Source organism: Stegostoma tigrinum, chromosome 42, assembly GCF_030684315.1.
Source record: "Stegostoma tigrinum isolate sSteTig4 chromosome 42, sSteTig4.hap1, whole genome shotgun sequence".
NCBI classification, from domain to species: domain Eukaryota; kingdom Metazoa; phylum Chordata; class Chondrichthyes; order Orectolobiformes; family Stegostomatidae; genus Stegostoma; species Stegostoma tigrinum.
The window spans coordinates 2,379,745-2,397,244 of record NC_081395.1 but is presented as its reverse complement, the minus strand read 5'-3'; the positions used below and the strand labels follow the sequence as shown (position 1 = coordinate 2,397,244).

Sequence of the window (17,500 nt, the reverse complement as noted above, 5' to 3'; positions counted from 1 at the left end):
ATAGTGAGTGAGCGAGTGTGTGTGTGAGAGATAGTGAGTGAGCGAGCGAGTGTGTGTGTGAGAGATAGTGAGTGAGCGAGCGTGTGTGCGTGTGAGAGATAGTGAGTGAGCGAGCGTGTGTGTGTGAGAGATAGTGAGTGAGCGAGCGTGTGTGCATGTGAGAGATAGTGAGTGAGCGAGCGTGTGTGCGTGTGAGAGATAGTGAGCGAGCGTGTGCGTGTGAGAGATAGTGAGTGATTGAGCGTGTGTGTGTGTGTGTGAGAGATAGTGAGTGATTGAGCGTGTGTGTGTGTGTGTGAGAGATAGTGAGTGAGTGAGCGTGTGTGTGTGTGTGAGATAAAGTGTGTGTGTGTGTGATAGTGAGCATGTGTGTGAGATATTCAGTGAGCGTGTGTGTGTGAGATAGTGAGTGAGCATGTGTGTGTCTGTGTGAGATAGTGAGTGAGCATGCATGTGAGATATTCAGTGAGCGTCTGTGTGTGTGATAGTGAGTGAGCGTGTGTGTGTGAGAGATAGTGAGTGAGTGAGTGTGTGTGTGAGTGTGAGAGATAGTGAGTGAGTGAGCGTGTGTGTGTGTGAGTGAGTGAGCGTGTGTGTGTGTGAGTGAGTGAGTGAGCGTGTGTGTGTGTATGTGTGTGTGAGTGAGTGAGCGTGTGTGTGTGTGCGTGTGAGAGATAGTGAGTGAGTGAGCGTGTGTGCGTCTGAGAGATAGTGAGTGAGCGAGCGTGTGCGTGTGAGAGATAGTGAGTGATTGAGCGTGTGTGTGTGTGTGTGTGAGAGATAGTGAGTGATTGAGCGTGTGTGTGTGTTTGTGTGTGTGAGAGATAGTGAGTGAGTGAGCGTGTGTGTGTGTGTGAGATAAAGTGTGAGTGTGTGTGTGATAGTGAGCATGTGTGTGAGATATAGTGAGCGTGTGTGTGTGAGAGATAGTGAGCGTGTGTGTGAGAGATAGTGAGTGAGCGTGTGTGTGTGTCAGTGAGTGAGCGTGTGTGTGTGTGAGTGAGTGAGTGAGCGGTGTGTGTGTGTGTGAGTGAGTGAGCGTGTGTGTGTGTGTGAGTGAGTGAGCGTGTGTGTGTGTGTGAGTGAGTCAGCGTGTGTGTGTGTGTGTGTGTGAGTGAGTGAGCGTGTGTGTGTGTGTGAGAGAGTGAGTGAGTGAGCGTGTGTGTGAGTGTGAGAGATAGTGAGTGAGTGAGCGTGTGTGTGTGTGAGAGATAGTGAGTGAGTGAGCGTGTGTGAGTGTGTGTGTGTGAGAGATAGTGAGTGAGTGAGCGTGTGTGTGTGTGTGAGAGAGATAGTGAGTGAGTGAGCGTGTGTGTGTGTGTGAGAGAGATAGTGAGTGAGTGAGCGTGTGTGTGTGTGTGAGAGAGATAGTGAGTGAGTGAGCGTGTGTGTGTGTGTGAGAGAGATAGTGAGTGAGTGAGCGTGTGTGTGTGTGTGAGAGAGATAGTGAGTGAGTGAGCGTGTGTGTGTGTGTGTGTGAGAGAGATAGTGAGTGAGTGAGCGTGTGTGTGTGTGAGAGATAGTGAGTGAGCGAGCGTGTGTGTGTGTGAGAGAGATAGTGAGTGATTGAGTGTGTGTGTGTGAGAGATAGTGAGTGATTGAGCGTGTGTGTGTGTGTGAGAGACAGTGAGTGATTGAGCGTGTGTGTGTGTGTGTGTGTGTGTGAGAGATAGTGAGTGAGCGAGCGTGTGTGTGAGTGTGAGAGATAGTGAGTGATTGAGCGTGTGTGTGTGTGTGTGTGTGTGTGTGAGAGATAGTGAGTGAGTGAGCGTGTGTGTGAGTGTGAGAGATAGTGAGTGAGTGAGCGTGTGTGTGTGTGAGAGATAGTGAGTGAGTGAGTGTGTGTGTGTGTGAGAGATAGTGAGTGAGTGAGCGTGTGTGTGTGTGTGAGAGAGATAGTGAGTGAGTGAGCGTGTGTGTGTGTGTGAGAGAGATAGTGAGTGAGTGAGCGTGTGTGTGTGTGTGAGAGAGATAGTGAGTGAGTGAGCGTGTGTGTATGTGTGAGAGAGATAGTGAGTGAGTGAGCGTGTGTGTGTGTGTGTGTGTGAGAGAGATAGTGAGTGAGTGAGCGTGTGTGTGTGTGAGAGAGATAGTGAGTGAGTGAGCGTGTGTGTGTGTGAGAGAGATAGTGAGTGAGTGAGCGTGTGTGTGTGTGAGAGATAGTGAGTGAGCGAGCGTGTGTGTGTGTGAGAGAGATAGTGAGTGATTGAGCGTGTGTGTGTGTGTGTGTGTGTGTGTGTGAGAGATAGTGAGTGATTGAGCGTGTGTGTGTGTGTGTGAGAGATAGTGAGTGATTGAGCGTGTGTGTGTGTGTGTGTGTGTGTGTGTGAGAGATAGTGAGTGAGCGAGCGTGTGTGTGTGTGTGAGAGATAGTGAGTGATTGAGCGTGTGTGTGTGTGTGAGAGATAGTGAGTGATTGAGCGTGTGTGTGTGTGTGTGTGTGTGTGTGAGAGATAGTGAGTGAGCGAGCGTGTGTGTGAGTGTGAGAGATAGTGAGTGATTGAGCGTGTGTGTGTGTGTGTGTGTGTGTGTGTGTGTGAGATAGTGAGTGAGTGAGCGTGTGTGTGAGTGTGAGAGATAGTGAGTGAGTGAGCGTGTGTGTGTGTGAGAGATAGTGAGTGAGTGAGCGTGTGTGAGTGTGTGTGTGTGAGAGATAGTGAGTGAGTGAGCGTGTGTGTGTGTGTGAGAGAGATAGTGAGTGAGTGAGCGTGTGTGTGTGTGTGAGAGAGATAGTGAGTGAGTGAGCGTGTGTGTGTGTGTGAGAGAGATAGTGAGTGAGTGAGCGTGTGTGTGTGTGTGAGAGAGATAGTGAGTGAGTGAGCGTGTGTGTGTGTGTGAGAGAGATAGTGAGTGAGTGAGCGTGTGTGTGTGTGTGAGAGAGATAGTGAGTGAGTGAGCGTGTGTGTGTGTGTGAGAGAGATAGTGAGTGAGTGAGCGTGTGTGTGTGTGAGAGATAGTGAGTGAGTGAGCGTGTGTGAGTGTGTGTGTGTGAGAGATAGTGAGAGAGTGAGCGTGTGTGTGTGTGTGAGAGAGATAGTGAGTGAGTGAGCGTGTGTGTGTGTGTGAGAGAGATAGTGAGTGAGTGAGCGTGTGTGTGTGTGTGAGAGAGATAGTGAGTGAGTGAGCGTGTGTGTGTGTGTGAGAGAGATAGTGAGTGAGTGAGCGTGTGTGTGTGTGTGAGAGAGATAGTGAGTGAGTGAGCGTGTGTGTGTGTGTGTGTGAGAGAGATAGTGAGTGAGTGAGCGTGTGTGTGTGTGAGAGATAGTGAGTGAGCGAGCGTGTGTGTGTGTGAGAGAGATAGTGAGTGATTGAGTGTGTGTGTGTGAGAGATAGTGAGTGATTGAGCGTGTGTGTGTGTGTGTGAGAGACAGTGAGTGATTGAGCGTGTGTGTGTGTGTGTGTGTGTGTGTGAGAGATAGTGAGTGAGCGAGCGTGTGTGTGAGTGTGAGAGATAGTGAGTGATTGAGCGTGTGTGTGTGTGTGTGTGTGTGTGTGTGTGTGAGAAATAGTGAGTGAGTGAGCGTGTGTGTGAGTGAGAGATAGTGAGTGAGTGAGCGTGTGTGTGTGTGAGAGATAGTGAGTGAGTGAGCGTGTGTGAGTGTGTGTGTGTGAGAGATAGTGAGTGAGTGAGCGTGTGTGTGTGTGTGAGAGAGATAGTGAGTGAGTGAGCGTGTGTGTGTGTGTGAGAGAGATAGTGAGTGAGTGAGCGTGTGTGTGTGTGTGAGAGAGATAGTGAGTGAGTGAGCGTGTGTGTATGTGTGAGAGAGATAGTGAGTGAGTGAGCGTGTGTGTGTGTGTGAGAGAGATAGTGAGTGAGTGAGCGTGTGTGTGTGTGTGTGTGTGTGAGAGAGATAGTGAGTGAGTGAGCGTGTGTGTGTGTGTGTGTGAGAGAGATAGTGAGTGAGTGAGCGTGTGTGTGTGTGTGAGAGATAGTGAGTGAGCGAGCGTGTGTGTGTGTGTGAGAGAGATAGTGAGTGATTGAGCGTGTGTGTGTGTGTGTGTGTGAGAGATAGTGAGTGATTGAGCGTGTGTGTGTGTGTGTGAGAGATAGTGAGTGATTGAGCGTGTGTGTGTGTGTGTGTGTGTGTGTGTGTGAGAGATAGTGAGTGAGCGAGCGTGTGTGTGTGTGTGAGAGATAGTGAGTGATTGAGCGTGTGTGTGTGTGTGAGAGATAGTGAGTGATTGAGCGTGTGTGTGTGTGTGTGTGTGTGTGAGAGATAGTGAGTGAGTGAGCGTGTGTGTGAGTGTGAGAGATAGTGAGTGAGTGAGCGTGTGTGTGTGTGAGAGATAGTGAGTGAGTGAGCGTGTGTGAGTGTGTGTGTGTGAGAGATAGTGAGTGAGTGAGCGTGTGTGTGTGTGAGAGAGATAGTGAGTGAGTGAGCGTGTGTGTGTGTGCGAGAGAGATAGTGAGTGAGTGAGCGTGTGTGTGTGTGTGAGAGAGATAGTGAGTGAGTGAGCGTGTGTGTGTGTGTGAGAGAGATAGTGAGTGAGTGAGCGTGTGTGTGTGTGTGTGAGAGAGATAGTGAGTGAGTGAGCGTGTGTGTGTGTGAGAGATAGTGAGTGAGCGAGCGTGTGTGTGTGTGAGAGAGATAGTGAGTGATTGAGCGTGTGTGTGTGTGTGTGAGAGATAGTGAGTGATTGAGCGTGTGTGTGTGTGTGTGTGTGAGAGATAGTGAGTGAGCGAGCGTGTGTGTGTGTGTGAGAGATAGTGAGTGATTGAGCGTGTGTGTGTGTGTGAGAGATAGTGAGTGATTGAGCGTGTGTGTGTGTGTGAGAGAGAGTGAGTGAGCGAGCGTGTGTGTGTGTGAGAGATAGTGAGTGAGCGAGCGTGTGTGTGTGTGAGAGATAGTGAGTGAGCGAGCGTGTGCGTGTGAGAGATAGTGAGTGAGCGAGCGTGTGCGTGTGAGAGATAGTGAGTGAGTGTGCGTGTGAGAGATAGTGAGTGAGTGAGCGTGTGTGTGTGTGTGAGAGATAGTGAGTGAGCGTGTGTGTGTGTGAGAGATAGTGAGTGAGTGAGCGTGTGTGTGTGTGTGAGAGAGAGATAGTGAGTGAGTGAGCGTGTGTGTGTGTGTGAGAGAGATAGTGAGTGAGTGAGTGTGTGTGTGTGTGAGATAGTGAGTGAGCGTGTGTGTGTGTGTGTGAGAGATAGTGAGTGAGTGAGCGTGTGTGTGTGTGTGTGTGAGAGATAGTGAGTGAGCGTGTGTGTGTGTGTGTGTGTGAGAGATAGTGAGTGAGTGAGCGTGTGTGTGTGTGTGAGAGATAGTGAGTGAGTGAGCGTGTGTGTGTGTGTGAGAGATAGTGAGTGAGTGAGCGTGTGTGTGTGTGTGTGAGAGATAGTGAGTGAGCGTGTGTGTGTGTGTGTGTGTGTGTGTGTGAGAGATAGTGAGTGAGCGTGTGTGTGTGAGAGATAGTGAGTGAGCGTGTGCGTGTGTGAGAGATAGTGAGTGAGTGAGCGTGTGTGTGTGTGAGAGATAGTGAGTGAGTGAGCGTGTGTGTGTGTGTGTGTGTGCGTGTGTGTGTGCGTGTGAGAGAGTGAGTGAGCATGTGTGTGTGAGAGATAGTGAGTGAGGGTGTGTGTGTGTGTGTGTGTGAGAGACTGAGTGAGTGAGCATGTGTGTGTGTGTGTGAGAGACAGTGAGTGAGTGAGCATGTGTGTGTGTGTGTGTGAGAGATAGTGAGTGAGTGAGCGTGTGTGTGTGTGTGAGAGATAGTGAGTGAGTGAGCGTGTGTGTGTGTGTGTGAGAGATAGTGAGTGAGCGTGTGTGTGTGTGTGAGATAGTGAGTGAGTGAGCGTGTGTGTGTGTGTGTGTGTGTGTGAGATAGTGAGTGAGTGAGCGTGTGTGTGTGTGTGTGTGTGTGTGTGTGTGTGTGTGTGTGTGAGATAGTGAGTGAGTGAGCGTGTGTGTGTGTGTGTGTGTGTGTGTGTGAGATAGTGAGTGAGCGTGTGTGTGTGTGTGAGATAGTGAGTGAGTGAGCGTGTGTGTGTGTGTGTGTGTGTGTGTGAGATAGTGAGTGAGTGAGCGTGTGTGTGTGTGTGTGTGTGTGTGAGATAGTGAGTGAGTGAGCGTGTGTGTGTGTGTGTGTGAGATAGTGAGTGAGTGAGCGTGTGTGTGTGTGTGTGTGTGTGTGAGATAGTGAGTGAGTGAGCGTGTGTGTGTGTGTGTGTGTGTGTGTGAGATAGTGAGTGAGTGAGCGTGTGTGTGTGTGTGTGTGTGTGTGTGAGATAGTGAGTGAGTGAGCGTGTGTGTGTGTGTGAGATAGTGAGTGAGTGAGCGTGTGTGTGTGTGTGAGATAGTGAGTGAGCGCATGTGTGTGAGATAGTGAGTGAGTGAGCGTGTGTGTGTGTGAGATAGTGAGTGAGTGAGCGTGTGTGTGTGTGAGATAGTGAGTGAGAGTGTGTGTGTGTGTGTGAGAGATAGTGAGTGAGCGTGTGTGTGTGTGTGAGAGATAGTGAGTGAGCGTGTGTGAGTGTGTGAGAGATAGTGAGCGTGTGTGTGTGTTTGAGAGATAGTGAGTGAGTGAGCGTGTGTGTGAGAGAGAGTGAGTGAGTGAGCGTGTGTGTGTGTGAGAGATAGTGAGTGAGCGAGCGTGTGTGCGTGTGAGAGATAGTGAGTGAGCGAGCGTGTGTGTGTGAGAGATAGTGAGTGAGCGAGCGTGTGTGTGTGTGAGAGAGATAGTGAGTGATTGAGCGTGTGTGTGTGTGTGAGAGATAGTGAGTGATTGAGCGTGTGTGTGTGTGTGAGAGAGAGAGTGTGAGTGAGCGTGTGTGAGTGTGAGAGATAGTGAGTGATTGAGCGTGTGTGTGTGTGTGTGTGTGTGTGTGTGTGAGATAGTGAGTGAGTGAGCGTGTGTGTGAGTGTGAGAGATAGTGAGTGAGTGAGCGTGTGTGTGTGTGAGAGATAGTGAGTGAGTGAGCGTGTGTGAGTGTGTGTGTGTGAGAGATAGTGAGTGAGTGAGCGTGTGTGTGTGTGTGAGAGAGATAGTGAGTGAGTGAGCGTGTGTGTGTGTGTGAGAGAGATAGTGAGTGAGTGAGCGTGTGTGTGTGTGTGAGAGAGATAGTGAGTGAGTGAGCGTGTGTGTGTGTGTGAGAGAGATAGTGAGTGAGTGAGCGTGTGTGTGTGTGTGAGAGAGATAGTGAGTGAGTGAGCGTGTGTGTGTGTGTGAGAGAGATAGTGAGTGAGTGAGCGTGTGTGTGTGTGTGAGAGAGATAGTGAGTGAGTGAGCGTGTGTGTGTGTGAGAGATAGTGAGTGAGTGAGCGTGTGTGAGTGTGTGTGTGTGAGAGATAGTGAGAGAGTGAGCGTGTGTGTGTGTGTGAGAGAGATAGTGAGTGAGTGAGCGTGTGTGTGTGTGTGAGAGAGATAGTGAGTGAGTGAGCGTGTGTGTGTGTGTGAGAGAGATAGTGAGTGAGTGAGCGTGTGTGTGTGTGTGAGAGAGATAGTGAGTGAGTGAGCGTGTGTGTGTGTGTGTGAGAGAGAGATAGTGAGTGAGTGAGCGTGTGTGTGTGTGAGAGATAGTGAGTGAGCGAGCGTGTGTGTGTGTGAGAGAGATAGTGAGTGATTGAGTGTGTGTGTGTGAGAGATAGTGAGTGATTGAGCGTGTGTGTGTGTGTGTGAGAGACAGTGAGTGATTGAGCGTGTGTGTGTGTGTGTGTGTGTGTGAGAGATAGTGAGTGAGCGAGCGTGTGTGTGTGTGTGTGTGTGTGTGAGAGATAGTGAGTGAGCGAGCGTGTGTGTGTGTGTGAGAGATAGTGAGTGATTGAGCGTGTGTGTGTGTGTGAGAGATAGTGAGTGATTGAGCGTGTGTGTGTGTGTGTGTGTGTGTGTGAGAGATAGTGAGTGAGCGAGCGTGTGTGTGAGTGTGAGAGATAGTGAGTGATTGAGCGTGTGTGTGTGTGTGTGTGTGTGTGTGTGTGAGATAGTGAGTGAGTGAGCGTGTGTGTGAGTGTGAGAGATAGTGAGTGAGTGAGCGTGTGTGTGTGTGAGAGATAGTGAGTGAGTGAGCGTGTGTGAGTGTGTGTGTGTGAGAGATAGTGAGTGAGTGAGCGTGTGTGTGTGTGTGAGAGAGATAGTGAGTGAGTGAGCGTGTGTGTGTGTGTGAGAGAGATAGTGAGTGAGTGAGCGTGTGTGTGTGTGTGAGAGAGATAGTGAGTGAGTGAGCGTGTGTGTGTGTGTGAGAGAGATAGTGAGTGAGTGAGCGTGTGTGTGTGTGTGAGAGAGATAGTGAGTGAGTGAGCGTGTGTGTGTGTGTGAGAGAGATAGTGAGTGAGTGAGCGTGTGTGTGTGTGTGAGAGAGATAGTGAGTGAGTGAGCGTGTGTGTGTGTGAGAGATAGTGAGTGAGTGAGCGTGTGTGAGTGTGTGTGTGTGAGAGATAGTGAGAGAGTGAGCGTGTGTGTGTGTGTGAGAGAGATAGTGAGTGAGTGAGCGTGTGTGTGTGTGTGAGAGAGATAGTGAGTGAGTGAGCGTGTGTGTGTGTGTGAGAGAGATAGTGAGTGAGTGAGCGTGTGTGTGTGTGTGAGAGAGATAGTGAGTGAGTGAGCGTGTGTGTGTGTGTGTGTGAGAGAGATAGTGAGTGAGTGAGCGTGTGTGTGTGTGAGAGATAGTGAGTGAGCGAGCGTGTGTGTGTGTGAGAGAGATAGTGAGTGATTGAGTGTGTGTGTGTGAGAGATAGTGAGTGATTGAGCGTGTGTGTGTGTGTGTGAGAGACAGTGAGTGATTGAGCGTGTGTGTGTGTGTGTGTGTGTGTGAGAGATAGTGAGTGAGCGAGCGTGTGTGTGAGTGTGAGAGATAGTGAGTGATTGAGCGTGTGTGTGTGTGTGTGTGTGTGTGTGTGTGTGAGAAATAGTGAGTGAGTGAGCGTGTGTGTGAGTGAGAGATAGTGAGTGAGTGAGCGTGTGTGTGTGTGAGAGATAGTGAGTGAGTGAGCGTGTGTGAGTGTGTGTGTGTGAGAGATAGTGAGTGAGTGAGCGTGTGTGTGTGTGTGAGAGAGATAGTGAGTGAGTGAGCGTGTGTGTGTGTGTGAGAGAGATAGTGAGTGAGTGAGCGTGTGTGTGTGTGTGAGAGAGATAGTGAGTGAGTGAGCGTGTGTGTATGTGTGAGAGAGATAGTGAGTGAGTGAGCGTGTGTGTGTGTGTGAGAGAGATAGTGAGTGAGTGAGCGTGTGTGTGTGTGTGTGTGTGTGAGAGAGATAGTGAGTGAGTGAGCGTGTGTGTGTGTGTGTGTGAGAGAGATAGTGAGTGAGTGAGCGTGTGTGTGTGTGTGAGAGATAGTGAGTGAGCGAGCGTGTGTGTGTGTGAGAGAGATAGTGAGTGATTGAGCGTGTGTGTGTGTGTGTGTGTGTGAGAGATAGTGAGTGATTGAGCGTGTGTGTGTGTGTGTGAGAGATAGTGAGTGATTGAGCGTGTGTGTGTGTGTGTGTGTGTGTGTGTGAGAGATAGTGAGTGAGCGAGCGTGTGTGTGTGTGTGAGAGATAGTGAGTGATTGAGCGTGTGTGTGTGTGTGAGAGATAGTGAGTGATTGAGCGTGTGTGTGTGTGTGTGTGTGTGTGTGAGAGATAGTGAGTGAGTGAGCGTGTGTGTGAGTGTGAGAGATAGTGAGTGAGTGAGCGTGTGTGTGTGTGAGAGATAGTGAGTGAGTGAGCGTGTGTGAGTGTGTGTGTGTGAGAGATAGTGAGTGAGTGAGCGTGTGTGTGTGTGAGAGAGATAGTGAGTGAGTGAGCGTGTGTGTGTGTGCGAGAGAGATAGTGAGTGAGTGAGCGTGTGTGTGTGTGTGAGAGAGATAGTGAGTGAGTGAGCGTGTGTGTGTGTGTGAGAGAGATAGTGAGTGAGTGAGCGTGTGTGTGTGTGTGAGAGAGATAGTGAGTGAGTGAGCGTGTGTGTGTGTGTGTGTGAGAGAGATAGTGAGTGAGTGAGCGTGTGTGTGTGTGAGAGATAGTGAGTGAGCGAGCGTGTGTGTGTGTGAGAGAGATAGTGAGTGATTGAGCGTGTGTGTGTGTGTGTGTGTGTGTGTGTGTGTGAGAGATAGTGAGTGATTGAGCGTGTGTGTGTGTGTGTGAGAGATAGTGAGTGATTGAGCGTGTGTGTGTGTGTGTGTGTGAGAGATAGTGAGTGAGCGAGCGTGTGTGTGTGTGTGAGAGATAGTGAGTGATTGAGCGTGTGTGTGTGTGTGAGAGATAGTGAGTGATTGAGCGTGTGTGTGTGTGTGAGAGAGAGTGAGTGAGCGAGCGTGTGTGTGTGTGAGAGATAGTGAGTGAGCGAGCGTGTGTGTGTGTGAGAGATAGTGAGTGAGCGAGCGTGTGCGTGTGAGAGATAGTGAGTGAGCGAGCGTGTGCGTGTGAGAGATAGTGAGTGAGTGTGCGTGTGAGAGATAGTGAGTGAGTGAGCGTGTGTGTGTGTGTGAGAGATAGTGAGTGAGCGTGTGTGTGTGTGAGAGATAGTGAGTGAGTGAGCGTGTGTGTGTGTGTGAGAGAGAGATAGTGAGTGAGTGAGCGTGTGTGTGTGTGTGAGAGAGATAGTGAGTGAGTGAGTGTGTGTGTGTGTGAGATAGTGAGTGAGCGTGTGTGTGTGTGTGTGAGAGATAGTGAGTGAGTGAGCGTGTGTGTGTGTGTGTGTGAGAGATAGTGAGTGAGCGTGTGTGTGTGTGTGTGTGTGAGAGATAGTGAGTGAGTGAGCGTGTGTGTGTGTGTGTGTGTGTGTGAGATAGTGAGTGAGTGAGCGTGTGTGTGTGTGTGTGTGTGTGTGTGTGTGTGTGAGTGAGATAGTGAGTGAGTGAGCGTGTGTGTGTGTGTGTGTGTGTGTGTGTGTGTGTGTGAGATAGTGAGTGAGCGTGTGTGTGTGTGTGAGATAGTGAGTGAGTGAGCGTGTGTGTGTGTGTGTGTGTGTGTGTGAGATAGTGAGTGAGTGAGCGTGTGTGTGTGTGTGTGTGTGTGTGAGATAGTGAGTGAGTGAGCGTGTGTGTGTGTGTGTGTGAGATAGTGAGTGAGTGAGCGTGTGTGTGTGTGTGTGTGTGTGAGATAGTGAGTGAGTGAGCGTGTGTGTGTGTGTGTGTGTGTGTGAGATAGTGAGTGAGTGAGCGTGTGTGTGTGTGTGTGTGTGTGTGTGAGATAGTGAGTGAGTGAGCGTGTGTGTGTGTGTGAGATAGTGAGTGAGTGAGCGTGTGTGTGTGTGTGAGATAGTGAGTGAGCGCATGTGTGTGAGATAGTGAGTGAGTGAGCGTGTGTGTGTGTGAGATAGTGAGTGAGTGAGCGTGTGTGTGTGTGAGATAGTGAGTGAGAGTGTGTGTGTGTGTGTGAGAGATAGTGAGTGAGCGTGTGTGTGTGTGTGAGAGATAGTGAGTGAGCGTGTGTGAGTGTGTGAGAGATAGTGAGTGAGTGAGCGTGTGTGTGTGTTTGAGAGATAGTGAGTGAGTGAGCGTGTGTGTGAGAGAGAGTGAGTGAGTGAGCGTGTGTGTGTGTGAGAGATAGTGAGTGAGCGAGCGTGTGTGCGTGTGAGAGATAGTGAGTGAGCGAGCGTGTGTGTGTGAGAGATAGTGAGTGAGCGAGCGTGTGTGTGTGTGAGAGAGATAGTGAGTGATTGAGCGTGTGTGTGTGTGTGAGAGATAGTGAGTGATTGAGCGTGTGTGTGTGTGTGAGAGAGAGAGTGTGAGTGAGCGTGTGTGAGTGTGAGAGATAGTGAGTGATTGAGCGTGTGTGTGTGTGTGTGTGTGTGTGTGTGTGAGATAGTGAGTGAGTGAGCGTGTGTGTGAGTGTGAGAGATAGTGAGTGAGTGAGCGTGTGTGTGTGTGAGAGATAGTGAGTGAGTGAGCGTGTGTGAGTGTGTGTGTGTGAGAGATAGTGAGTGAGTGAGCGTGTGTGTGTGTGTGAGAGAGATAGTGAGTGAGTGAGCGTGTGTGTGTGTGTGAGAGAGATAGTGAGTGAGTGAGCGTGTGTGTGTGTGTGAGAGAGATAGTGAGTGAGTGAGCGTGTGTGTGTGTGTGAGAGAGATAGTGAGTGAGTGAGCGTGTGTGTGTGTGTGAGAGAGATAGTGAGTGAGTGAGCGTGTGTGTGTGTGTGAGAGAGATAGTGAGTGAGTGAGCGTGTGTGTGTGTGTGAGAGAGATAGTGAGTGAGTGAGCGTGTGTGTGTGTGAGAGATAGTGAGTGAGTGAGCGTGTGTGAGTGTGTGTGTGTGAGAGATAGTGAGAGAGTGAGCGTGTGTGTGTGTGTGAGAGAGATAGTGAGTGAGTGAGCGTGTGTGTGTGTGTGAGAGAGATAGTGAGTGAGCGTGTGTGTGTGTGTGAGAGAGATAGTGAGTGAGTGAGCGTGTGTGTGTGTGTGAGAGAGATAGTGAGTGAGTGAGCGTGTGTGTGTGTGTGTGTGAGAGAGATAGTGAGTGAGTGAGCGTGTGTGTGTGTGAGAGATAGTGAGTGAGCGAGCGTGTGTGTGTGTGAGAGAGATAGTGAGTGATTGAGTGTGTGTGTGAGAGATAGTGAGTGATTGAGCGTGTGTGTGTGTGTGTGAGAGACAGTGAGTGATTGAGCGTGTGTGTGTGTGTGTGTGTGTGTGTGTGAGAGATAGTGAGTGAGCGAGCGTGTGTGTGAGTGTGAGAGATAGTGAGTGATTGAGCGTGTGTGTGTGTGTGTGTGTGTGTGTGTGTGTGAGAAATAGTGAGTGAGTGAGCGTGTGTGTGAGTGAGAGATAGTGAGTGAGTGAGCGTGTGTGTGTGTGAGAGATAGTGAGTGAGTGAGCGTGTGTGAGTGTGTGTGTGTGAGAGATAGTGAGTGAGTGAGCGTGTGTGTGTGTGTGAGAGAGATAGTGAGTGAGTGAGCGTGTGTGTGTGTGTGAGAGAGATAGTGAGTGAGTGAGCGTGTGTGTGTGTGTGAGAGAGATAGTGAGTGAGTGAGCGTGTGTGTATGTGTGAGAGAGATAGTGAGTGAGTGAGCGTGTGTGTGTGTGTGAGAGAGATAGTGAGTGAGTGAGCGTGTGTGTGTGTGTGTGTGTGTGAGAGAGATAGTGAGTGAGTGAGCGTGTGTGTGTGTGTGTGTGAGAGAGATAGTGAGTGAGTGAGCGTGTGTGTGTGTGTGAGAGATAGTGAGTGAGCGAGCGTGTGTGTGTGTGAGAGAGATAGTGAGTGATTGAGCGTGTGTGTGTGTGTGTGTGTGTGTGAGAGATAGTGAGTGATTGAGCGTGTGTGTGTGTGTGTGAGAGATAGTGAGTGATTGAGCGTGTGTGTGTGTGTGTGTGTGTGTGTGTGTGTGAGAGATAGTGAGTGAGCGAGCGTGTGTGTGTGTGTGAGAGATAGTGAGTGATTGAGCGTGTGTGTGTGTGTGAGAGATAGTGAGTGATTGAGCGTGTGTGTGTGTGTGTGTGTGTGTGTGAGAGATAGTGAGTGAGTGAGCGTGTGTGTGAGTGTGAGAGATAGTGAGTGAGTGAGCGTGTGTGTGTGTGAGAGATAGTGAGTGAGTGAGCGTGTGTGAGTGTGTGTGTGTGAGAGATAGTGAGTGAGTGAGCGTGTGTGTGTGTGAGAGAGATAGTGAGTGAGTGAGCGTGTGTGTGTGTGCGAGAGAGATAGTGAGTGAGTGAGCGTGTGTGTGTGTGCGAGAGAGATAGTGAGTGAGTGAGCGTGTGTGTGTGTGTGAGAGAGATAGTGAGTGAGTGAGCGTGTGTGTGTGTGTGAGAGAGATAGTGAGTGAGTGAGCGTGTGTGTGTGTGTGAGAGAGATAGTGAGTGAGTGAGCGTGTGTGTGTGTGTGTGTGAGAGAGATAGTGAGTGAGTGAGCGTGTGTGTGTGTGAGAGATAGTGAGTGAGCGAGCGTGTGTGTGTGTGAGAGAGATAGTGAGTGATTGAGCGTGTGTGTGTGTGTGTGTGTGTGTGTGTGTGTGTGAGAGATAGTGAGTGATTGAGCGTGTGTGTGTGTGTGTGAGAGATAGTGAGTGATTGAGCGTGTGTGTGTGTGTGTGTGTGAGAGATAGTGAGTGAGCGAGCGTGTGTGTGTGTGTGAGAGATAGTGAGTGATTGAGCGTGTGTGTGTGTGTGAGAGATAGTGAGTGATTGAGCGTGTGTGTGTGTGTGAGAGAGAGTGAGTGAGCGAGCGTGTGTGTGTGTGAGAGATAGTGAGTGAGCGAGCGTGTGTGTGTGTGAGAGATAGTGAGTGAGCGAGCGTGTGCGTGTGAGAGATAGTGAGTGAGTGTGCGTGTGAGAGATAGTGAGTGAGTGAGCGTGTGTGTGTGTGTGAGAGATAGTGAGTGAGCGTGTGTGTGTGTGAGAGATAGTGAGTGAGTGAGCGTGTGTGTGTGTGTGAGAGAGAGATAGTGAGTGAGTGAGCGTGTGTGTGTGTGTGAGAGAGATAGTGAGTGAGTGAGTGTGTGTGTGTGTGAGATAGTGAGTGAGCGTGTGTGTGTGTGTGTGAGAGATAGTGAGTGAGTGAGCGTGTGTGTGTGTGTGTGTGAGAGATAGTGAGTGAGCGTGTGTGTGTGTGTGTGTGTGAGAGATAGTGAGTGAGTGAGCGTGTGTGTGTGTGTGAGAGATAGTGAGTGAGTGAGCGTGTGTGTGTGTGTGTGAGAGATAGTGAGTGAGTGAGCGTGTGTGTGTGTGTGTGTGAGAGATAGTGAGTGAGCGTGTGTGTGTGTGTGTGTGTGTGTGTGTGAGAGATAGTGAGTGAGCGTGTGTGTGTGAGAGATAGTGAGTGAGCGTGTGCGTGTGTGAGAGATAGTGAGTGAGTGAGCGTGTGTGTGTGTGAGAGATAGTGAGTGAGTGAGCGTGTGTGTGTGTGTGTGTGTGCGTGTGTGTGTGCGTGTGAGAGAGTGAGTGAGCATGTGTGTGTGAGAGATAGTGAGTGAGGGTGTGTGTGTGTGTGTGTGTGAGAGACTGAGTGAGTGAGCATGTGTGTGTGTGTGTGAGAGACAGTGAGTGAGTGAGCATGTGTGTGTGTGTGTGTGAGAGATAGTGAGTGAGTGAGCGTGTGTGTGTGTGTGAGAGATAGTGAGTGAGTGAGCGTGTGTGTGTGTGTGTGAGAGATAGTGAGTGAGCGTGTGTGTGTGTGTGAGATAGTGAGTGAGTGAGCGTGTGTGTGTGTGTGTGTGTGTGAGATAGTGAGTGAGTGAGCGTGTGTGTGTGTGTGTGTGTGTGTGTGTGAGATAGTGAGTGAGTGAGCGTGTGTGTGTGTGTGTGTGTGTGTGTGTGTGTGTGAGATAGTGAGTGAGCGTGTGTGTGTGTGTGAGATAGTGAGTGAGTGAGCGTGTGTGTGTGTGTGTGTGTGTGTGTGAGATAGTGAGTGAGTGAGCGTGTGTGTGTGTGTGTGTGTGTGAGATAGTGAGTGAGTGAGCGTGTGTGTGTGTGTGTGTGAGATAGTGAGTGAGTGAGCGTGTGTGTGTGTGTGTGTGTGTGTGAGATAGTGAGTGAGTGAGCGTGTGTGTGTGTGTGTGTGTGTGTGAGATAGTGAGTGAGTGAGCGTGTGTGTGTGTGTGTGTGTGTGTGTGAGATAGTGAGTGAGTGAGCGTGTGTGTGTGTGTGAGATAGTGAGTGAGTGAGCGTGTGTGTGTGTGTGAGATAGTGAGTGAGCGCATGTGTGTGAGATAGTGAGTGAGTGAGCGCGTGTGTGTGAGATAGTGAGTGAGTGAGCGTGTGTGTGTGTGAGATAGTGAGTGAGAGTGTGTGTGTGTGTGTGAGAGATAGTGAGTGAGCGTGTGTGTGTGTGTGAGAGATAGTGAGTGAGCGTGTGTGAGTGTGTGAGAGATAGTGAGTGAGTGAGCGTGTGTGTGTGTTTGAGAGATAGTGAGTGAGTGAGCGTGTGTGTGAGAGAGAGTGAGTGAGTGAGCGTGTGTGTGTGTGAGAGATAGTGAGTGAGCGAGCGTGTGTGCGTGTGAGAGATAGTGAGTGAGCGAGCGTGTGTGTGTGAGAGATAGTGAGTGAGCGAGCGTGTGTGTGTGTGAGAGAGATAGTGAGTGATTGAGCGTGTGTGTGTGTGTGAGAGATAGTGAGTGATTGAGCGTGTGTGTGTGTGTGAGAGAGAGAGTGTGAGTGAGCGTGTGTGTGTGTGAGAGATAGTGAGTGAGCGCGCGTGTGCGTTTCAGAGATAGTGAGTGAGTGTGCGTGTGAGAGATAGTGAGTGAGTGAGCGTGTGTGTGTGTGTGTGTGTGTGTGTGAGAGAGATAGTGAGTGAGTGAGCGTGTGTGTGTGTGTGAGAGAGATAGTGAGTGAGTGAGCGTGTGTGTGTGTGTGTGAGAGAGATAGTGAGTGATTGAGCGTGTGTGTGTGTGTGAGAGAGAGAGTGTGAGTGAGCGTGTGTGTGTGTGAGAGATAGTGAGTGAGCGCGCGTGTGCGTTTGAGAGATAGTGAGTGAGTGTGCGTGTGAGAGATAGTGAGTGAGTGAGCGTGTGTGTGTGTGTGTGAGAGAGATAGTGAGTGAGTGAGCGTGTGTGTGTGTGTGTGTGTGTGTGTGTGAGAGAGATAGTGAGTGAGTGAGCGTGTGTGTGTGTGTGTGAGAGAGATAGTCAGTGAGTGAGCGTGTGTGTGTGTGTGTGTGAGAGATAGTGAGTGAGTGAGCGTGTGTGTGTGTGTGTGTGAGAGATAGTGAGTGAGTGAGCGTGTGTGTGTGTGTGTGTGAGAGATAGTGAGTGAGCGTGTGTGTGTGAGAGATAGTGAGTGAGTGAGCGTGTGTGTGTGTGTGTGTGAGAGATAGTGAGTGAGTGAGCGTGTGTGTGTGTGTGTGAGAGATAGTGAGTGAGTGAGCGTGTGTGTGTGTGTGTGAGAGATAGTGAGTGAGTGAGCGTGTGTGTGTGAGAGATAGTGAGTGAGTGAGCGTGTGTGTGTGTGTGTGAGAGATAGTGAGTGAGTGAGCGTGTGTGTGTGTGTGTGTGAGAGATAGTGAGTGAGTGAGCGTGTGTGTGTGTGAGAGATAGTGAGTGAGCGTGTGTGTGTGTGTGTGAGAGATAGTGAGTGAGCGTGTGTGTGTGTGTGTGTGTGAGAGATAGTGAGTGAGCGTGTGTGTGTGTGTGTGAGAGATAGTGAGTGAGTGAGCGTGTGTGTGTGAGAGATAGTGAGTGAGTGAGCGTGTGTGTGTGAGAGATAGTGAGTGAGTGAGCGTGTGTGTGTGTGTGAGAGATAGTGAGTTGAACGTGTGTGTGAGAGATAGTGAGTGAGCGAGCGTGTGTGTGTGTGTGTGAGAGATAGTGAGTGAGCGAGACAGCGAGTGAGCGAGCGAGCGTGTGTGTGTGTGAGAGACAGTGAGTGAGCGAGCGAGCATGTGTGTGCGTGAGACAGTGAGTGAGTGAGCGAGCGTGTGTGTGTGAGAGACAGTGAGTGAGCGAGCGAGCGTGTGTGTGAGAGACAGTGAGTGAGCGAGCGAGCGTGTGTGTGTGTGTGTGTGAGAGACAGTGAGTGAGCGAGCGAGCGTGTGTGTGTGTGTGTGTGAGAGATAGTGAGTGAGCAGAGCGTGTGTGTGTGTGAGAGATAGTGAGTGAGCGAGCGTGTGTGTGTGTGTGTGTGAGAGATAGTGAGTGAGTGAGCGTGTGTTTGTGTGTGTGTGTGT

The 17,500-nt window shown here is 50.1% G+C and overlaps 1 protein-coding gene across 1 annotated transcript in view; it reads left to right on the top strand.

The window, feature by feature from the left end:
- The window catches only part of LOC125449451 (dual specificity protein phosphatase 10-like), a 65,001-nt gene that overhangs the window by 12,571 nt on the left and 34,930 nt on the right, over nucleotides 1–17,500 (top strand). The window lies entirely within an intron of this gene.